The sequence below is a fragment of the Scyliorhinus torazame genome, chromosome 19 (genome assembly GCF_047496885.1).
Source record: "Scyliorhinus torazame isolate Kashiwa2021f chromosome 19, sScyTor2.1, whole genome shotgun sequence".
Classification (NCBI taxonomy): domain Eukaryota; kingdom Metazoa; phylum Chordata; class Chondrichthyes; order Carcharhiniformes; family Scyliorhinidae; genus Scyliorhinus; species Scyliorhinus torazame.
In genome coordinates, this window is record NC_092725.1 from 6,904,701 (window position 1) to 6,924,490 (window position 19,790).

At 47.3% G+C, this 19,790-nt stretch overlaps 1 protein-coding gene across 1 annotated transcript in view; it reads right to left on the bottom strand.

Annotated features, from left to right (window-relative positions):
• The window catches only part of mto1 (mitochondrial tRNA translation optimization 1), a gene marked incomplete at its 3' end in the record, with an annotated part of 42,521 nt that extends 32,437 nt beyond the window's left edge, over positions 1-10,084 (bottom strand). The window contains exon 1 of the mRNA XM_072485407.1: positions 10,040-10,084. The remainder of the gene's footprint in view (positions 1-10,039) is intronic.
• Positions 10,085-19,790: the final 9,706 nt, after the last annotated feature.

The following is a 19,790-nucleotide window of genomic DNA, read 5'->3' on the forward strand; positions in this document are numbered from 1 at the left end:
CACCCAGCAGAAACAGACAGAGCCTGCCGGTCGCTTCATCCAAAACCCAGAGGCGGGAAACAACCGGGGGGGGAGGGGGGGGGGGAACGGTACGTCATGGTCAGCGGTGTCCTTGACGGGGCACCGGTCGTCCTGGGGAACGTGTGCGCTCCCAACTGGGACAACCCTGGAGTTTATGAAGAAATCCATGGTGGAAATCCCCGGTGTTTCCAGGGACTATAACAGCGGAATACTCCGCGATCGTAATCTCCGACCAGGCTCCACACGACATGGATGGAGGTTGGACACGGGTTGGGCCCAACACCCCCCCCATGGAGGCCGGACACGGCCCTCCTGGCCAATAAGGCCTTCAGCGAGAAAATATCACAGGCCAGAGACGAGTATACTACCAGTAACCAGAATGGGGAGGCCTCACTCGCCACCTCCTGGGCGGTGCTGAAGGCCGTGATCAGGGGTGAAATTATTGCCCACAAGGCCGTGGGGACAGGGAAGCGAGGCAACAACTGATCGACTCCATCCTGGAGATGGGCCGTCGATACTCCGAGGCCCTGACCGTAGAGCTCCCGGCGGAGAGGGAAAAGCTACACACGGACTTTGACCTGCTCTCCACGAGGAACCAACTCCGCCGGACACGGAGGGGGGACCCTATTCGAACACGGAGACAAGGCCGGCCGCCTGCTGGCTCCCCAGCTGAGAAACAGGCACCCACGAGGGAGATAGCGCAGATTAGAGACAGCAAAGGGAAAACTAGCGATGGAGCCGATAAAGGTCAACAAAGCATTCGAGACCTTCGACCAGGGACTGTTCGCCTCGGGACCCGCAGCGGGTTCAAACAGTTCCCCGATGGACCGGGGAGGAGGCAGAGAGCACAGAGTCTCGCTCTGTGCGGGTGACCTGCTCCTCGACATCTCAGACCCACAAAGCAGCATGGGGGGAATCATCGCGCTGCTGAAAGAGTTTGGGGCCTTCTCGGGCTACAAACCCAACCTGAGCAAGAGCGAGATCTTCCCGGTGAACCCGGAAAGGAGGAGGGGGAAGAGCTGGAGGGGCTGCCGTCCAAACAGGCCCGAAACAAATACCGCTACCTGGGGATCCAAATGGCTCACAACTGGACACGGAGCCACGAGGGGAACCTGGGCGGAGGAAGTTAAATAGGACCCGCGGAGGTGGGACGCGCTCCCGCTCTCCCTGGCGGGGAGGGCGCAGACGATCAAGATGACCGTACTGCCCAGGCTCCTCTTCCTGTTCAGATCCATCCCGATCGACATCCCCAAGACCTTCTTCAACTGATCATGGCGTTTGAGTGAGTGGCGAGGGGGAGGGGGCCCGAGGAGGGTAAAGGCGGGGGGGTAAAGGGGGGTAAAGGGGCCAGAAGCTGAGTGGGTGGGAATGCAGGAGGGCTCCTCCACGGGGACCTCCCTCCGGCCCTGGCCACGACTACTGGGGAGGGCAGGTACACCATTGGGTGAGAGAGAAGTGAGAGGAGAAGTTGGGGTTTGAAATAGGGTGGGGACTCTGCAGTGAAGCAGTGCACAGGGCCAACTCCACCTCCTCCTGCGCAAGGCTCAGCCTAATGCAGCTCAAAGTGGGGCACAGAGCGTACCCGATCAGTACCCCAATGAGCAGGTCCTTCCCGGAGGTGCCAGGCGATTACAAAGGGAGGGGGGGGGGTCAGGAATAAAAGGGGGAGAAGGAGATTTCCCAACTGGAAATAAGCACCTAGTGGACAACGCAGCCGCAGTACAGAACTAAAGACGACCGCTGTGTATACATACATTTTCAGTTTCGATCTACGTTCATGAGTACCAAATAAAAGCATTTGTAAAAACATAAGCGAGGGTGGGGGGAGGGGGGGTATAGATTTAAGAGAAGGGCGGAACGGTGGCACAGTGGTTAACACTGCTGCCTCACGGTGCCAGGGACCCGGCTTCGAACCCGGCTTGGGTCACTGACTGCGTGGAGTCTGCACGTCCTCCCCGTGTGTGTGTGGATTTCCTCCGGGTGCTCCGGTTTCCTCCCACAGTCCAAAGATGTACGGGTTAGGTGGATTGGCCGTGATCAATTGTCCCTTAGTGTCCAGGGATGTACAGGTTAGGTGGATTGGCCATGATCAATTGTCCCTTAGTGTCCAGGGATGTACAGGTTCGGTGGATTGACCCTGATCAATTGTCCCTTAGTGTCCAGAGATGTACAGGTTAGGTGGATTGGCCATGATCAATTGTCCCTTAGTGTCCAGGGATGTGCAGGTTAGGTGGATTGGCCATGATCAATTGTCCCTTAGTGTCCAGGGATGTACAGGTTAGGTGGATTAGCCATGATCAATTGTCCCTTAGTGTCCAGAGATGTACAGGTTAGGTGGATTGACCATGATCAATTGTCCCTTAGTGTCCAGGGATGTACAGGTTAGGTGGATTGGCCATGATCAATTGTCCCTTAGTGGCCAGGGATGTACAGGTTGGTGGATTAGCCATGATCAATTGTCCCTTAGTGTCCAGAGATGTACAGGTTAGGTGGATTGACCATGATCAATTGTCCCTTAGTGTCCAGGGATGTACAGGTTAGGTGGATTAGCCATGATCAATTGTCCCTTAGTGTCCAGAGATGTACAGGTTAGGTGGATTGGCCATGATCAATTGTCCCTTAGTGTCCAGGGATGTACAGGTTAGGTGGATTAGCCATGATCAATTGTCCCTTAGTGTCCAGAGATGTACAGGTTAGGTGGATTGACCATGATCAATTGTCCCTTAGTGTCCAGGGATGTACAGGTTAGGTGGATTGGCCATGATCAATTGTCCCTTAGTGGCCAGGGATGTACAGGTTAGGTGGATTGACCATGATCAATTGTCCCTTAGTGGCCAGGGATGTACAGGTTAGGTGGATTGACCATGATCAATTGTCCCTTAGTGTCCAGGGATGTACAGGTTAGGTGGATTGGCCATGATCAATTGTCCCTTAGTGGCCAGGGATGTACAGGTTAGGTGGATTGACCATGATCAATTGTCCCTTAGTGGCCAGGGATGTACAGGTTAGGTGGATTGACCATGATCAATTGTCCCTTAGTGGCCAGGGATGTACAGGTTAGGTGGATTGACCATGATCAATTGTCCCTTAGTGGCCAGGGATGTACAGGTTAGGTGGATTGACCATGATAAATTGTCCCTTAGTGTCCAGGGACGTACAGGTTAGGTGGATTGACCATGATCAATTGTCCCTTAGTGTCCAGGGATGTACAGGTTAGGTGGATTGACCATGATCAATTGTCCCTTAGTGTCTAGGGATGTACAGGTTAGGTGGATTGGCCATGATCAATTGTCCCTTAGTGTCCAGGGATGTACAGGTTAGGTGGATTGGCCGTAATCAATTGTCCCTTAGTGTCCAGGGATGTACAGGTTAGGTGGATTGGCCATGATCAATTGTCCCTTAGTGCCCAGGGATGTACAGGTTAGGTGGATTGGCCATGATCAATTGTCCCTTAGTGCCCAGGATGTGCAGGTTAGGTGGATTGGCCATGATCAATTGTCCCTTAGTGTCCAGGGATGTACAGGTTAGGTGGATTGACCATGATCAATTGTCCCTTAGTGTCCAGGGATGTACAGGTTAGGTGGATTGGCCATGATCAATTGTCCCTTAGTGTCCAGGGATGTACAGGTTAGGTGGATTGGCCATGATCAATTGTCACTTAGTGTCCAGGGATGTACAGGTTAGGTGGATTGGCCATGATCAATTGTCCCTTAGTGTCCAGCGATGTCCAGGTTAGGTGGATTAGCCATGATCAATTGTCCCGTAGTGTCCAGGGATGTACAGGTTCGGTGGATTAGCCATGATCAATTGTCCCTTAGTGTCCAGGGATGTACAGGTTAGGTGGATTGACCATGATCAATTGTCCCTTAGTATCCAGGGATGTACAGGTTAGGTGGACTGGCCATGATTAGTTGTCATTTGGTGCCCAGGGATGTACGGGTTAGGTGGATTGGCCATGATCAATTGTCCCTTAGTGTCCAGGGATGTACAGGTCAGGTGGTTTGGCTATGATCAATTGTCCCTTAGTGTCCAGAGATGTACAGGTTAGGTGGATTGGCCATGATCAATTGTCCCTTAGTGTCCAGGGATGTACTGGTTCGGTGGATTGGCCATGATCAATTGTCCCTTAGTGTCCAGGGATGTACAGGTTAGGTGGATTGGCCATGATCAATTATCACTTAGTGTCCAGGGATGTACAGGTTAGGTGGATTGGCCATGATCAATTGTCCCTTAGTGTCCAGGGATGTACAGGTTAGGTGGATTGGCCATGATCAATTGTCCCTCAGTGTCCAGAGATGTACAGGTTAGGTGGATTGACCATGATCAATTGTCCCTTAGTGTCCACGGATGTACAGGTTAGGTGGATTGGCCATGATCAATTGTCCCTTAGTGTCCAGGGATGTACAGGTTAGATGGATTGGCCCTGATCAATTGTCCCTCAGTGCCCCGGGATGTACGGGTTAGGTGGATTGGCTATGATCAATTGTCCCTTAGTGTCCAGGGATGTACAGGTTAGGTGGATTGGCCATGATTAATTGTCCCTTACTGTCCAGGGATGTACAGGTTAGGTGGATTGGCCATGATTAATTGTCCCTTACTGTCCAGGGATGTACAGGTTAGGTGGATTGGCCATGATCAATTGTCCCTTAGTGTCCAGGGATGTACAGGTTAGGTGGATTGGCCATGATCAATTGTCCCTTACTGTCCACGGATGTACAGGTTAGGTGGATTGGCCATGATCAATTATCCCTTAGTGTCCAGGGATGTACAGGTTAGATGGATTGGCCATGATCAATTGTCCCTTAGTGTCCAGGGATGTACGGGTTAGGTGGATTGGCTATGATCAATTGTCCCTTAGTGTCCAGGGATGTACAGGTTAGGTGGATTGGCCGTGATCAATTGTCCCTTAGTGTCCAGGGATGTACAGGTTAGGTGGATTGGCCATGATCAATTGTCCCTTAGAGTCCAGGGATGTACAGGTTATGTGGATTGGCCATGATCAATTGTCCCTTAGAGTCCAGGGATGTACAGGTTATGTGGATTGGCCATGATCAATTGTCCCTTAGTGTCCAGTGATGTACAGGTTATGTGGATTGGCCATGATCAATTGTCCCTTAGTGTCCAGGGATGTACAGGTTATGTGGATTGGCCATGATCAATTGTCCCTTAGTGTCCAGGGATGTGCAGGTTAGGTGGATTGGCCATGATCAATTGTCCCTTAGAGTCCAGGGATGTACAGGTTAGGTGGATTAGCCATGATCAATTGTCCCTTAGTGTCCAGGGATGTACAGGTTAGGTGGATTGGCCATGATCAATCGTCCCTTTGTGTCCAGGGATGTACAGGTTAGGTGGATTGGCCCTTATCAATTGTCCCTTAGTGTCCAGGGATGTACAGGTTAGGTGGATTGACCATGATCAATTGTCCCTTAGTGTCCAGGGATGCACAGGTTAGGTGGATTGGCCATGATTAATTGTCCCTTAGTGTCCAGGTATGTACAGGTTAGGTGGATTGGCCATGATCAATTGCCCCTTAGTGTCCAGGGATGTACAGGTTAGGTGGATTGGCCATGATCAATTGTCCCTTACTGTCCAGCGATGTACAGGTTATGTGGATTGATCATGATCAATTGTCCCTTAGTGTCCAGGGATGTACAGGTTAGGTGGATTGGCCATGATCTATTATCCCTTAGTGTCCAGGGATGCACAGGTTAGGTGGATTGGCCATGATTAATTGTGCCTTAGTGTCCAGGTATGTACAGGTTAGGTGGATTGGCCATGATCAATTGCCCCTTAGTGTCCAGGGATGCACAGGTTAGGTGGATTAGCCATGATCAATTGTCCCTTAGTGTCCAGGGATGTACAGGTTAGGTGGATTGGCCATGATCAATTGTCCCTTACTGTCCAGCGATGTACAGGTTATGTGGATTGATCATGATCAATTGTCCCTTAGTGTCCAGGGATGTACAGGTTAGGTGGATTGGCCATGATCTATTATCCCTTAGTGTCCAGGGATGTACAGGTTAGGTGGATTGGCCATGATCAAATGTCTCTTAGTGTCCAGGGATGTACAGGTTTGGTGGATTGGCCATGATCAATTGTCCCTTAGAGTCCAGGGATGTACAGGTTATGTGGATTGGCCATGATCAATTGTCCCTTAGTGTCCAGGGATGTACAAGTTTGGTGGATTGGCCATGATCAATTGTCCCTTAGAGTCCAGGGATGTACAGGTTATGTGGATTGGCCATGATCAATTGTCCCTTAGTGTCCAGGGATGTGCAGGTTAGGTGGATTGGCCATGATCAATTGTCCCTTAGTATCCAAGGATGTGCAGGTTAGGTGGATTGGCCATGATCAATTGTCCCTTAGTATCCAAGGATGTACAGGTTATGTGGATTGGCCATGATCAATTGTCCCTTAGTGTCCAGGGATGTGCAGGTTATGTGGATTGGCCATGATCAATTGTCCCTTAGTGTCCAGGGATGTACAGGTTAGGTGGATTGGCCATGATCAATTGTCCCTTAGAGTCCAGGGATGTACAGGGTAGGTGGATTGACCATGATCAATTGTCCCTTAGTGTCCAGGGATGTACAGGTTAGGAGGATTGACCATGATCAATTGTCCCTTAGTGACCCGGGATGTACAGGGTAGGTGGATTGGCCATGATCAATTGTCCCTTAGTGTCCAGGGATGTACAGGTTAGGTGGATTGGCCATGATCAATTGTCCCTTAGTGTCCAGGGATGTACAGGTTAGGAGGATTGGCCATGATCAATTGTCCCTTAGTGTCCAGGGATGTACAGGTTAGGAGGATTGACCATGATCAATTGTCCCTTAGTGTCCAGGGATGTACAGGTTAGGTGGATTGACCATGATCAATTGTCCCTTAGTGTCCAGGGATGTACAGGTTAGGAGGATTGGCCATGATCAATTGTCCCTTAGTGTCCAGGGATGTACAGGTTAGGAGGATTGACCATGATCAATTGTCCCTTAGTGTCCAGGGATGTACAGGTTAGGAGGATTGACCATGATCAATTGTCCCTTAGTGTCCAGGGATGTACAGGTTAGGTGGATTGGCCATGATCAATTGTCCCTTAGTGTCCAGTGATGTACAGGTTAGGTGGATTGGCCATGATCAATTGTCCCTTAGTGTCCAGGAATGTACAGGTTAGGTGGATTGGCCATGATCAATTGTCCCTTAGTGTCCAGGGATGTACAGGTTAGGTGGATTGGCCATGATCAATTGTCCCTTAGTGTCCAGGGATGTACAGGTTAGGTGGATTGACCGTGATCAATTGTCCCTCAGTGTCCAGGGATGTACAGGTTAGGTGGATTGGCCGTGATCAATTGTCCCTTAGTGTCCAGGGATGTACAGGTTAGGTGGATTGGCCATGATCAATTGTCCCTTAGTGTCCAGGGATGTACAGGTTAGGTGGATTGGCCATGATCAATTGTCCCTTAGTGTCCAGGGATGTACAGGTTAGGTGGATTGGCCATGATCAATTGTCCCTTAGTGTCCAGGGATGTACAGGTTAGGAGGATTGGCCGTGATCAATTATCCCTTAGTGTCCATGGATGTACAGGTTAGGTGGATTGGCCGTGATCAATTGTCCCTTAGTGTCCATGGATGTGCAGGTTAGGTGGATTGGCCATGATCAATTGTCCCTTAGTGTCCAGGGATGTACAGGTTAGGAGGATTGGCCATGATCAATTGTCCCTTAGTGTCCAGGGATGTACAGGTTAGGTGGATTGGCCATGATCAATTATCCCTTAGTGTCCAGGGATGTACAGGTTAGGTGGATTGGCCGTGATCAATTATCCCTTAGTGTCCATGGATGTGCAGGTTAGGTGGATTGGCCATGATCAATTGTCCCTTAGTGTCCAGGGATGTACAGGTTAGGAGGATTGACCATGATCAATTATCCCTTAGTGTCCAGGGATGTACAGGTTAGGTGGATTGGCCATGATCAATTGTCCCTTAGTGTCCAGGGATGTACAGGTTAGGTGGATTGGCCATGATCAATTGTCCCTTAGTGTCCATGGATGTGCAGGTTAGGTGGATTGGCCATGATCAATTGTCCCTTAGTGTCCAGGGATGTACAGGTTAGGTGGATTGGCCATGATCAATTGTCCCTTAGTGTCCAGGGATGTACAGGTTAGGTGGATTGGCCATGATCAATTGTCCCTTAGTGTCCATGGATGTGCAGGTTAGGTGGATTGGCCATGATCAATTGTCCCTTAGTGTCCAGGGATGTACAGGTTAGGAGGATTGGCCATGATCAATTATCCCTTAGTGTCCAGGGATGTACAGGTTAGATGGATTGACCGTGATCAATTATCCCTTAGTGTCCAGGGATGTACAGGTTAGGAGGATTGGCCGTGATCAATTATCCCTTAGTGTCCAGGGATGTACAGGTTAGGAGGATTGGCCGTGATCAATTATCCCTTAGTGTCCAGGGATGTACAGGTTAGGTGGATTGGCCATGATCAATTGTCCCTTAGTGTCCAGGGATGTACAGGTTAGGTGGATTGGCCGTGATCAATTATCCCTTAGTGTCCATGGATGTGCAGGTTAGGTGGATTGGCCATGATTAATTGTCACTTAGTGTCCAGGGATGTACAGGTTAGGTGGATTGGCCATGATCAATTATCCCTTAGTGTCCAGGGATGTACAGGTTAGGAGGATTGGCCGTGATCAATTATCCCTTAGTGTCCAGGGATGTACAGGTTAGGAGGATTGGCCGTGATCAATTGTCCCTTAGTGTCCAGGGATGTACAGGTTAGGTGGATTGGCCATTATCAATTGTCCCTTAGTGTCCAGGGATGTACAGGTTAGGTGGATTGGCCATGATCAATTATCCCTTAGTGTCCAGGGATGTACAGGTTAGGTGGATTGGCCATGATCAATTGTCCCTTAGTGTCCAGGGATGTACAGGTTAGGTGGATTGGCCATGATCAATTGTCCCTTAGTGTCCAGGGATGTACAGGTTAGGTGGATTGGCCATTATCAATTGTCCCTTAGTGTCCAGGGATGTACAGGTTAGGTGGATTGGCCATGATCAATTATCCCTTAGTGTCCAGGGATGTACAGGTTAGGTGGATTGGCCATGATCAATTGTCCCTTAGTGTCCAGGGATGTACAGGTTAGGAGGATTGGCCATGATCAATTGTCCCTTAGTGTCCAGGGATGTACAGGTTAGGTGGATTGGCCATGATCAATTATCCCTTAGTGTCCAGGGATGTACAGGTTAAGAGGATTGGCCGTGATCAATTGTCCCTTAGTGTCCAGGGATGTACAGGTTAGGTGGATTGGCCATGATCAATTATCCCTTAGTGTCCAGGGATGTACAGGTTAAGAGGATTGGCCATGATCAATTGTCCCTTAGTGTCCAGGGATGTACAGGTTAAGAGGATTGGCCGTGATCAATTATCCCTTAGTGTCCAGGGATGTACAGGTTAAGAGGATTGGCCATGATCAATTGTCCCTTAGTGTCCAGGGATGTACAGGTCAGGTGGATTGGCCATGATCAATTGTCCCTCAGTGTCCAGCGATGTACAGGTTAGATGGATTGACCGTGATCAATTATCCCTTAGTGTCCAGGGATGTACAGGTTAAGAGGATTGGCCATGATCAATTGTCCCTTAGTGTCCAGGGATGTACAGGTTGGGAGGGGGGGGATGCAGGTAGGGAACGCCCCACGATCGCTCCCCGCTGGATGTTCCGTCACCGCGGGAGCAGGGGGGAAACGTGCGATCGACTCACGCCGGAACCTTCCGGCCGACGCACCGGACTGCACGTCGCGAGCCAGCGCTGCGAACGGAAAACAAACATTGGGGGGAGAAGGTTTGAAAAGCACCGTCAGGGGGTCCGCGGGAAGTCGGAGGGGGAATCGGGGGGGGGGGGGGGGAGGGGGTTAATCCCGGCAGGGGTGGTCCAGATCGAATGCAGGAGGTGCGGCCGGCTGGAAACCGGCTGGGGGAGTCCGGGAGGCGCCTCTCTCTCTCTCTCTCTCTCTCTGTACCTCTCCGTCGCTCTCTCCGCTCCGAGACACAGCAGCTGGAGCAGGAGGGAAGTACAGAAGAGGCAGACACAGACAGGCTGGGCCTCACACACCAGAGACACCGAACACCACACGCCCATCGCAACCCCACCCGGAGGCAGCAAACAGGCATGGCAGCAGCAGAGAGTGACAGACTGGAATCTAACCGAGGGGTTCGGGGTGGTTTATATATAGAATAACATACCCAGGAGTGAGTTACACACTGGAATCTAATCGAGGTGTTCGGGGTGGTTTATATATAGAATAACAGATACCCGGGAGTGAGTTACAGACTCGATCTAACCGAGGGGTTCGGGGTGGTTTATATATAGAATAACAGATACCCGGGAGTGAGTTACAGACTGGAAACTAATCGAGGGGTTCGGGGTGGTTTATATATAGAATAACAGATACCCGGGAGAGTTACAGACTGGAATCTAATCGAGGGGTTCGGGGTGGTTTATATATAGAATAACAGATACCCGGGAGAGTTACAGACTGGAATCTAATCGAGGGGTTCGGGGTGGTTTATATATAGAATAACAGATACCCGGGAGTGAGTTACAGACTGGAATCTAATCGAGGGGGTCGGGGTGGTTTATATATAGAATAACAGATACCCGGGAGTGAGTTACAGACTGGAATCTAATCGAGGGGTTCGGGGTGGTTTATATATAGAATAACAGATACCCGGGAGTGAGTTACAGACTGGAATCTAATCGAGGGGTTCGGGGTGGTTTATATATAGAATAACAGATACCCGGGAGTGAGTTACAGACTGGAATCTAATCGAGGGGTTCGGGGTGGTTTATATATAGAATAACAGATACCCGGGAGTGAGTTACAGATTGGAATCTAATCGAGGGGTTCGGGGTGGTTTATATATAGAATAACAGATACCCAGGAGTGAGTTACAGACTGGAATCTAATCGAGGGGTTCGGGGTGGTTTATATATAGAATAACAGATACTCGGGAGAGAGTTACCGACTTGAATCTAATCGAGGGGTTCATGGGTTTACTTACAGAATAACAGATACCCGGGAGTGAGTTACAGACTGGAATCTAACCGAGGAGTTTGGGGTGGTATATATATATATAGAATAACAGATACCCGGGGGTGAGTTACAGACTGGAATCTAATCGAGAGGTTCAGAGTGGTTTATGTATAAAATAACAGATACCCGGGTGTGAGTTACAGACTGGAATCTAATCGAGGGGTTCGGGGTGGTTATATAGAGAATAACAGATACCCGGGAGTGAGTTACAGACTGGAATCTAATCGAGGGGTTCGTGGTGGTTATATATAGAATAACAGATACCCGGGAGTGAGTTATGAACTGGAATCTAATCGAGGGGTTCGGGGTGGTTTATATATAGAATAACAGATACCCGGGAGTGAGAGACAGACTGGAATCTAATCGAGGGGTTCGGGGTGGTTTATATATAGAATAACAGATACCTGGTAGTCAGTTACAGACTGGATCTAACCGAGGGTTCGGGTGGTTTTTATATAGAATAACAGATACCCAGGAGAGAGTGACAGACTGGAATCTAATCGAGGGGTTCGGGGTGGTTTATATATAGAATAACAGATACCCGGGAGTGAGTTACAGACTGGAATCTAATCGAGGTGTTCAGGGTGGTTTATATACAGAATAACAGATACCCGGGAATGAGTTACAGACTGGAATCTAATCGAGGGGTTCAGGGTGGTTTATATATAGAATAACAGATAACCGGGAGTGAGTTACAGACTGGAATCCATTTGAGGGGTTCGGGGTGGTTTATATATAGAATAACAGATACCTGGGAGTGAGTTACAGACTGGAATCTAATCGAGGGGTTCGGGGTGGTTTATATATAGAATAACAGATACCCGGGAGTGAGTTACAGACTGGAATCTAATCGAGGGGTTCGGGGTGGTTTATCTATAGAATAACAGATACCCGGGAGTGAGTTACAGACTGGAATCTAATCGAGGAGTTTGGGGTGGTTTATATATAGAATAACTGATACACGGGAGTGAGTTACAGACTGGAATCTAATCGAGGGGTTCGGGCGGTTTATATTTAGAATAACAGATACCCGGGAGTGAGCTACAGACTGGAATCTAATCGAGGGGTTAGGGGGGGTTTATATATAGAATAACAGATACCCGGGAGTGGGTTACAGACTGGAATCTAATCGAGGGGTTAGGGGGGGTTTATATATAGAATAACAGATACCCGGGAGTGAGTTACAGACTGGAATCTAATCGAGGGGTTCGGGGTGGTTTATATATAGAATAACAGAAACCCGAGTGAGTTACAGACTGGAATCTAATAGAGGGGTTCGGGGTGGTTTATATATAGAATTACAGATACCCGGGAGTGAGTTACAGACTGGAATCTAATCGAGGGGTTCGGGGTGGTTTATATATAGAATGACAGATACCCGGGAGTGGGTTACAGACTGGAATCTAATCGAGGGGTTAGGGGTTGGTTTATATATAGAATAACAGATACCCGGGAGTGAGTTACAGACTGGAATCTAACCGAGGGGTTCGGGGTGGTTTATCTATAGAATAACAGATACCCGGGAGTGAGTTACAGACTGGAATCTAATCGAGGGGTTCGGGGTGGTTTATATATAGAATAACAGATACCCGGGAGTGAGTTACAGACTGGAATCTAATCGAGGGGTTCGGGGTGGTTTATATATAGAATAACAGATACCCGGGAGTGAGTTACAGATTGGAATCTAATCGAGGGGTTCGGGGTGGTTTGTATATAGAATAACAGATACCCAGGAGTGAGTTACAGACTGGAATCTAATCGAGGGGTTCGGGGTGGTTTATATATAGAACAACAGATAACCGGGAGTGAGTTACAGACTGGAATCTAATCGAGGGTTTCGGGGTGGTTTATATATAGAATAACAGATACCCGGGAGAGAGTTACCGACTTGAATCTAATCGAGGGGTTCATGGGTTTACTTACAGAATAACAGATACCCGGGAGTGAGTTACAGACTGGAATCTAACCAAGGAGTTTGGGGTGGTATATATATATATATATATATATAGAATAACAGATACCCGGGGGTGAGTTACAGACTGGAATCTAATCGAGAGGTTCAGAGTGGTTTATGTATAAAATAACAGATACCCGGGTGTGAGTTACAGAATGGAATCTAATCGAAGAGTTCGGGGTGGTTTATGTATAGAATAACAGATAACCGGGAGTGAGTTACAGACTGGAATCTAATCGAGGGGTTCGGGTTGGTTTATATATAGAATAACAGATACCCGGGAGTGAGTTACAGACTGGAATCTAATCGAGGGGTTCGGGGTGGTTATATAGAGAATAACAGATACCCGGGAGTGAGTTACAGACTGGAATCTAATCGAGGGGTTCGTGGTGGTTATATATAGAATAACAGATACCCGGGAGTGAGTTATGAACTGGAATCTAATCGAGGGGTTCGGGGTGGTTTATATATAGAATAACAGATACCCGGGAGTGAGAGACAGACTGGAATCTAATCGAGGGGTTCGGGGTGGTTTATATATAGAATAACAGATACCCGGGAGTGAGTTACAGACTGCAATCGAATCGAGGGGTTCGGGGTGGTTTATATGTAGAATAACAGATACCCGGGAGTGAGTTACAGACTGGAATCTAATCGTGGGGTTCGGGGTGGTTTATATATAGAATAACAGATACCCGGTAGTCAGTTACAGACTGGATCTAACCGAGGGTTCGGGTGGTTTTTATATAGAATAACAGATACCCGGGAGTGGGTTACAGACTGGAATCTAACTGAGGGGTTCGGGGTGGTTTATATATAGAATAACAGATAACCGGGAGTGAGTTACAGACTGGAATCCATTTGAGGGGTTCGGGGTGGTTTATATATAGAATAACAGATACCTGGGTGTGAGTTACAGACTGGAATCTAATCGAGGGGTTCGGGGTGGTTTATATATAGAATAACAGATAACCGGGAGTGAGTTACAGACTGGAATCTAATCGAGGGGTTCGGGGTGGATTATATTTAGAATAACAGATACCCGGGAGTGAGTTACAGACTGGAATCTAATCGAGGGGTTCGGGGTGGTTTATATATAGAATAACAGATACCCGGGAGTGAGTTACAGACTGGAATCTAATCGAGGGATTCGGGGTGGTTTATATTTCGAATAACAGATACCCAGGAGTGAGTTACTGACTGGAATCTAATCCAGGGGTTCAGGGTGGTTTATATATAGAATAACAGATACCCGGGAGTGAGTTACAGTCTGGAATCTAATCCAGGGGCTCGAGGTGGTTTATATATAGAATAACAGATACCCGGGAGTGGGTTACAGACTGGAATCTAATCGAGGGGTTTATAGATAGAATAACAGATACCCGGGAGTGAGTTACAGACTGGAATCTAATCCAGGGGTTCGGTGTGGTTTATATATATAGTAGATACCCGGGACTGAGGTACAGACTGGAATCTAATCGAGGGGTTCCGGGTGGTGTATATATAGATTAACAGATACCCAGGAGTGAGTTACAGACTGGAATCTAATCGAGGGGTTCGGGGTGGTTTATATAAAGAATAACAGATACCCGGGAGTGAGTTACAGACTGGAATCTAATCGAGAGGTTTAGGGTGGTTTATATATAGAATAACAGATACCCGGGAGTGAGTTACAGACTGGAATCGAATCGAGGGGTTCAGGGTGGTTTATATATAGAATAACAGATACCCGGGAGTAAATTACAGACTAAAATCGAATCGAGGGCTTCGGGGTGGTTTATATATAGAATAACAGATACCCGGTAGTGAGTTACAGACTGGAATCTAATCGAGGGGTTCGGAATGGTTTATATACAGAATAACAGATACCCGGGAGTGAGTTACAGACTGGAATCTAATCGAGGGGATCGGGGTGGTTTATATATAGAATAACAGATACCCGGTAGTGAGTTACAGACTGGAATCTAATCGAGGGGTTCGCGGTGGTTTATATATAGAATAACAGATACCCGGTAGTGAGTAACAGACTGGAATCTAATCGAGGGGTTCGGGGTGGTTTATATATAGAATAACAGACACCCGGGAGTGAGTTACAGACTGGAATCTAATCGAGGGGTTCGGGGTGGTTTATATATAGATTAACAGATACCCGGGAGTGAGTTACAGACTGGAATCTAATCGAGGGGTTCCGGGTGGTGTATATATAGAATAACAGAAACCCGGGAGTGAGTTACAGACTGGAATCTAACCGAGGGGTTCGGGGTGGTTTATATATAGATTAACAGATACCCAGGAGTGAGTTACAGACTGGAATCTAATTGAGGGGTTCGGGGTGGTTTATATAAAGAATAACAGATACCCGGGAGTGAGTTACAGACTGGAATCTAATCGAGGGGTTCAGGGTGGTTTATATATAGAATAAGAGATACCCGGCAGTGAGTTACAGACTGGAATCGAATCGAGGGGTTAAGGGTGGTTTATATATTGAATAACAGATACCCGGGAGTGAATTACAGACTGGAATCGAATCGAGGGGTTCAGGGTGGTTTATATATAGAATAACAGATACCCGGGAGTGAGTTACAGACTGGAATCGAATCGAGGGGTTCGGGGTGGTTTATATATAGAATAACAGATACCCGGGAGTGAGTTACAGACTGGAATCTAATCGAGGGGTTCGGGGGGGTTTATATATAGAATAACAGACACCCGGGAGTGAGTTACAGACTGGAATCTAACTGAGGGGTTCGGGGTGGTTTATATATAGAATAACAGATAACCGGGAGTGAGTTACAGACTGGAATCCATTTGAGGCGTTCGGGGTGGTTTATATATAGAATAACAGACACCCGGGAGTGAGTTACAGACTGGAATCTAATCGAGGGGTTTGGGGTGGTTTATATATAGAATAACAGATACCTGTGTGTGAGTTACAGACTGGAATCTAATCGAGGGATTCGGGGTGGTTTATATATTGAATTACAGATACCCGGGAGTGAGTTACAGACTGGAATCTAATCGAGGGGTTCGGGGTGGTTTATATATAGAATAATGGATACCCGGGAGTGAGTTACAGACTGGAATCTAATCGAGGGGTTTATAGATAGAATAACAGAGACCCGGGAGAGTTACAGTCTGGAATCTAATCCAGGGGTTCGGGGTGGTTTATATATATAGTAGATACCCGGGACTGAGGTACAGACTGGAATCTAATCGAGGGGTTCCGGGTGGTGTATATATAGAATAACAGATACCCAGGAGTGAGTTACAGACTGGAATCTAATCGAGGGGTTCGGGGTGGTTTATATAAAGAATGACAGATACCCGGAAGTGAGTTACAGACTGGAATCTAATCGAGGGGTTCAGGGTGGTTTATATATAGAATAACAGATACCCGGGAGTGAGTTACAGACTGGAATCGAATCGAGGGGTTCAGGGTGGTTTATATATAGAATAACAGATACCCGGGAGTGAGTTACAGACTGGAATCGAATCGAGGGCTTCGGGGTGGTTTATATATAGAATAACAGATACCCGGTAGTGAGTTACAGACTGGAATCTAATCGAGGGGTTCGGGGTGGTGTATATATAGAATAACAGATACACGGGAGTGAGTTACAGACTGGAATCTAATCGAGGGGTTCGGGGTGGTTTATATATAGAATAACAGATACCCGGTAGTGAGTTACAGACTGGAATCTAATCGAGGGGTTCCGTGTGGTGTATATATAGATTAACAGATACCCAGGAGTGAGTTACAGACTGGAATCTAATCGAGGGGTTCAGGGTGGTTTATATATAGAATAACAGATACCCGGCAGTGAGTTACAGACTGGAATCGAATCGAGGGGTTCAGGGTGGTTTATATATAGAATAACAGATACCCGGGAGTGAATTACAGACTTGAATCGAATCGAGGGGTTCGGGGTGGTTTATATATAGAATAACAGATACTCGGGAGTGAGTTACAGACTGGAATCTAACTGAGGGGTTCGGGGTGGCTTATATATAGAATAACACATAACCGGGAGTGAGTTACAGACTGGAACCTAATCGAGGGGTTCGGGGTGGTTTATATATAGAATAACAGATACCCGGGAGTGAGTTACAGACTGGAATCTAATCGAGGGGTTCGGGGTGGTTTATATATAGAATAACAGATACCCGGTAGTGAGTTACAGACTGGAATCTAATCGAGGGGCTCGGGGTGGTTTATATATAGATTAACAGATACCCAGGAGTGAGTTACAGACTGGAATCGAATCGAGGGGTTCAGGGTGGTTTATATATTGAATAACAGATACCCGGGAGTGAATTACAGACTGGAATCGAATCGAGGGGTTCAGGGTGGTTTATATATAGAATAACAGATACCCGGCAGTGAGTTACAGACTGGAAACTAATCGAGGGGTTCGGGGTGCTTTATATATAGAATAACAGATACCCGGGAGTGAGTTACAGACTGGAATCTAATCGAGGGGTTCGGGGTGGTTTATATATAGAATAACAGATACCCGGGAGTGAGTTACAGACTGGAATCTAATCGAGGGGTTCGGGGGGGTTTATATATAGAATAACAGACACCCGGGAGTGAGTTACAGACTGGAATCTAACTGAGGGGTTCGGGGTGGTTTATATATAGAATAACAGATAACCGGGAGTGAGTTACAGACTGGAATCCATTTGAGGTGTTCGGGGTGGTTTATATATAGAATAACAGACACCCGGGAGTGAGTTACAGACTGGAATCTAATCGAGGGGTTTGGGGTGGTTTATATATAGAATAACAGATACCTGTGTGTGAGTTAGAGACTGGAATCTAATCGAGGGATTCGGGGTGGTTTATATATTGAATTACAGATACCCGGGAGTGAGTTACAGACTGGAATCTAATCGAGGGGTTCGGGGTGGTTTATATATAGAATAATGGATACCCGGGAGTGAGTTACAGACTGGAATCTAATCGAGGGGTTTATAGATAGAATAACAGAGACCCGGGAGAGTTACAGTCTGGAATCTAATCCAGGGGTTCGGGGTGGTTTATATATATATATAGTAGATACCCAGGACTGAGGTACAGACTGGAATCTAATCGAGGGGTTTATAGATAGAATAACAGATACCCGGGAGTGAGTTACAGACTGGAATCTAATCCAGGGGTTCGGGGTGGTTTATATATATAGTAGATACCCGGGACTGAGGTACAGACTGGAATCGAATCGAGGGCTTCGGGGTGGTTTATATATAGAATAACAGATACCCGGTAGTGAGTTACAGACTGGAATCTAATCGAGGGGTTCGGGGTGGTTTATATATAGAATAACAGATACACGGGAGTGAGTTACAGACTGGAATCTAATCGAGGGGTTCGGGGTGGTTTATATATAGAATAACAGATACCCGGTAGTGAGTTACAGACTGGAATCTAATCGAGGGGTTCCGTGTGGTGTATATATAGATTAACAGATACCCAGGAGTGAGTTACAGACTGGAATCTAATCGAGGGGTTCAGGGTGGTTTATAGATAGAATAACAGATACCCGGCAGTGAGTTACAGACTGGAATCGAATCGAGGGGTTCAGGGTGGTTTATATATAGAATAACAGATACCCGGGAGTGAATTACAGACTTGAATCGAATCGAGGGGTTCGGGGTGGTTTATATATAGAATAACAGATACCCGGGAGTGAGTTACAGACTGGAATCTAACTGAGGGGTTCGGGGTGGCTTATATATAGAATAACACATAACCGGGAGTGAGTTACAGACTGGAACCTAATCGAGGGGTTCGGGGTGGTTTATATATAGAATAACAGATACCCGGGAGTGAGTTACAGACTGGAATCCATTTGAGGGGTCCGGGGTGGTTTATATAAAGAATAACAGATACCTGTGTGTGAGTTACAGACTGGAATCTATTCGAGGGATTCGGGGTCGTTTATATATTGAATTACAGATACCCGGGAGTGAGTTACAGACTGGAATCTAATCGAGGGGTTCGGGGTGGTTTATATATAGAATAACAGATACCCGGGAGTGAGTTACAGACTGGAATCTAATCGAGGGGTTCGGGGTGGTTTATATTTAGAATAACAGATACCCAGGATTGTGTTACTGACTGGAATCTAATCCAGGGGTTCAGGGTGGTTTATATATAGAATAACAGATACCCGGGAGTGAGTTACAGACTGGAATCTAATCGAGGGGTTCGGGGTGGTTTATCTATAGAATAACAGATACCCGGGAGTGAGTTACAGACTGGAATCTAATCGAGGAGTTCGGGGTGGTTTATATATAGAATAACTGATACACGGGAGTGAGTTACAGACTGGAATCTAATCGAGGGGTTAGGGGGGGTTTATATATAGAATAACAGATACCCGGGAGTGGGTTACAGACTGGAATCTAATCGAGGGGTTAGGGGGGGTTTATATATAGAATAACAGATACCCGGGAGTGAGTTACAGACTGGAATCTAATCGAGGGGTTCGGGGTGGTTTATCTATAGAATAACAGAAACCCGAGTGAGTTACAGACTGGAATCTAATAGAGGGGTTCGGGGTGGTTTATATATAGAATAACAGATACCCGGGAGTGAGTTACAGACTGGAATCTAACCGAGGGGTTCGGGGTGGTTTATCTATAGAATAACAGAAACCCGAGTGAGTTACAGACTGGAATCTAATAGAGGGGTTCGGGGTGGTTTATATATAGAATAACAGA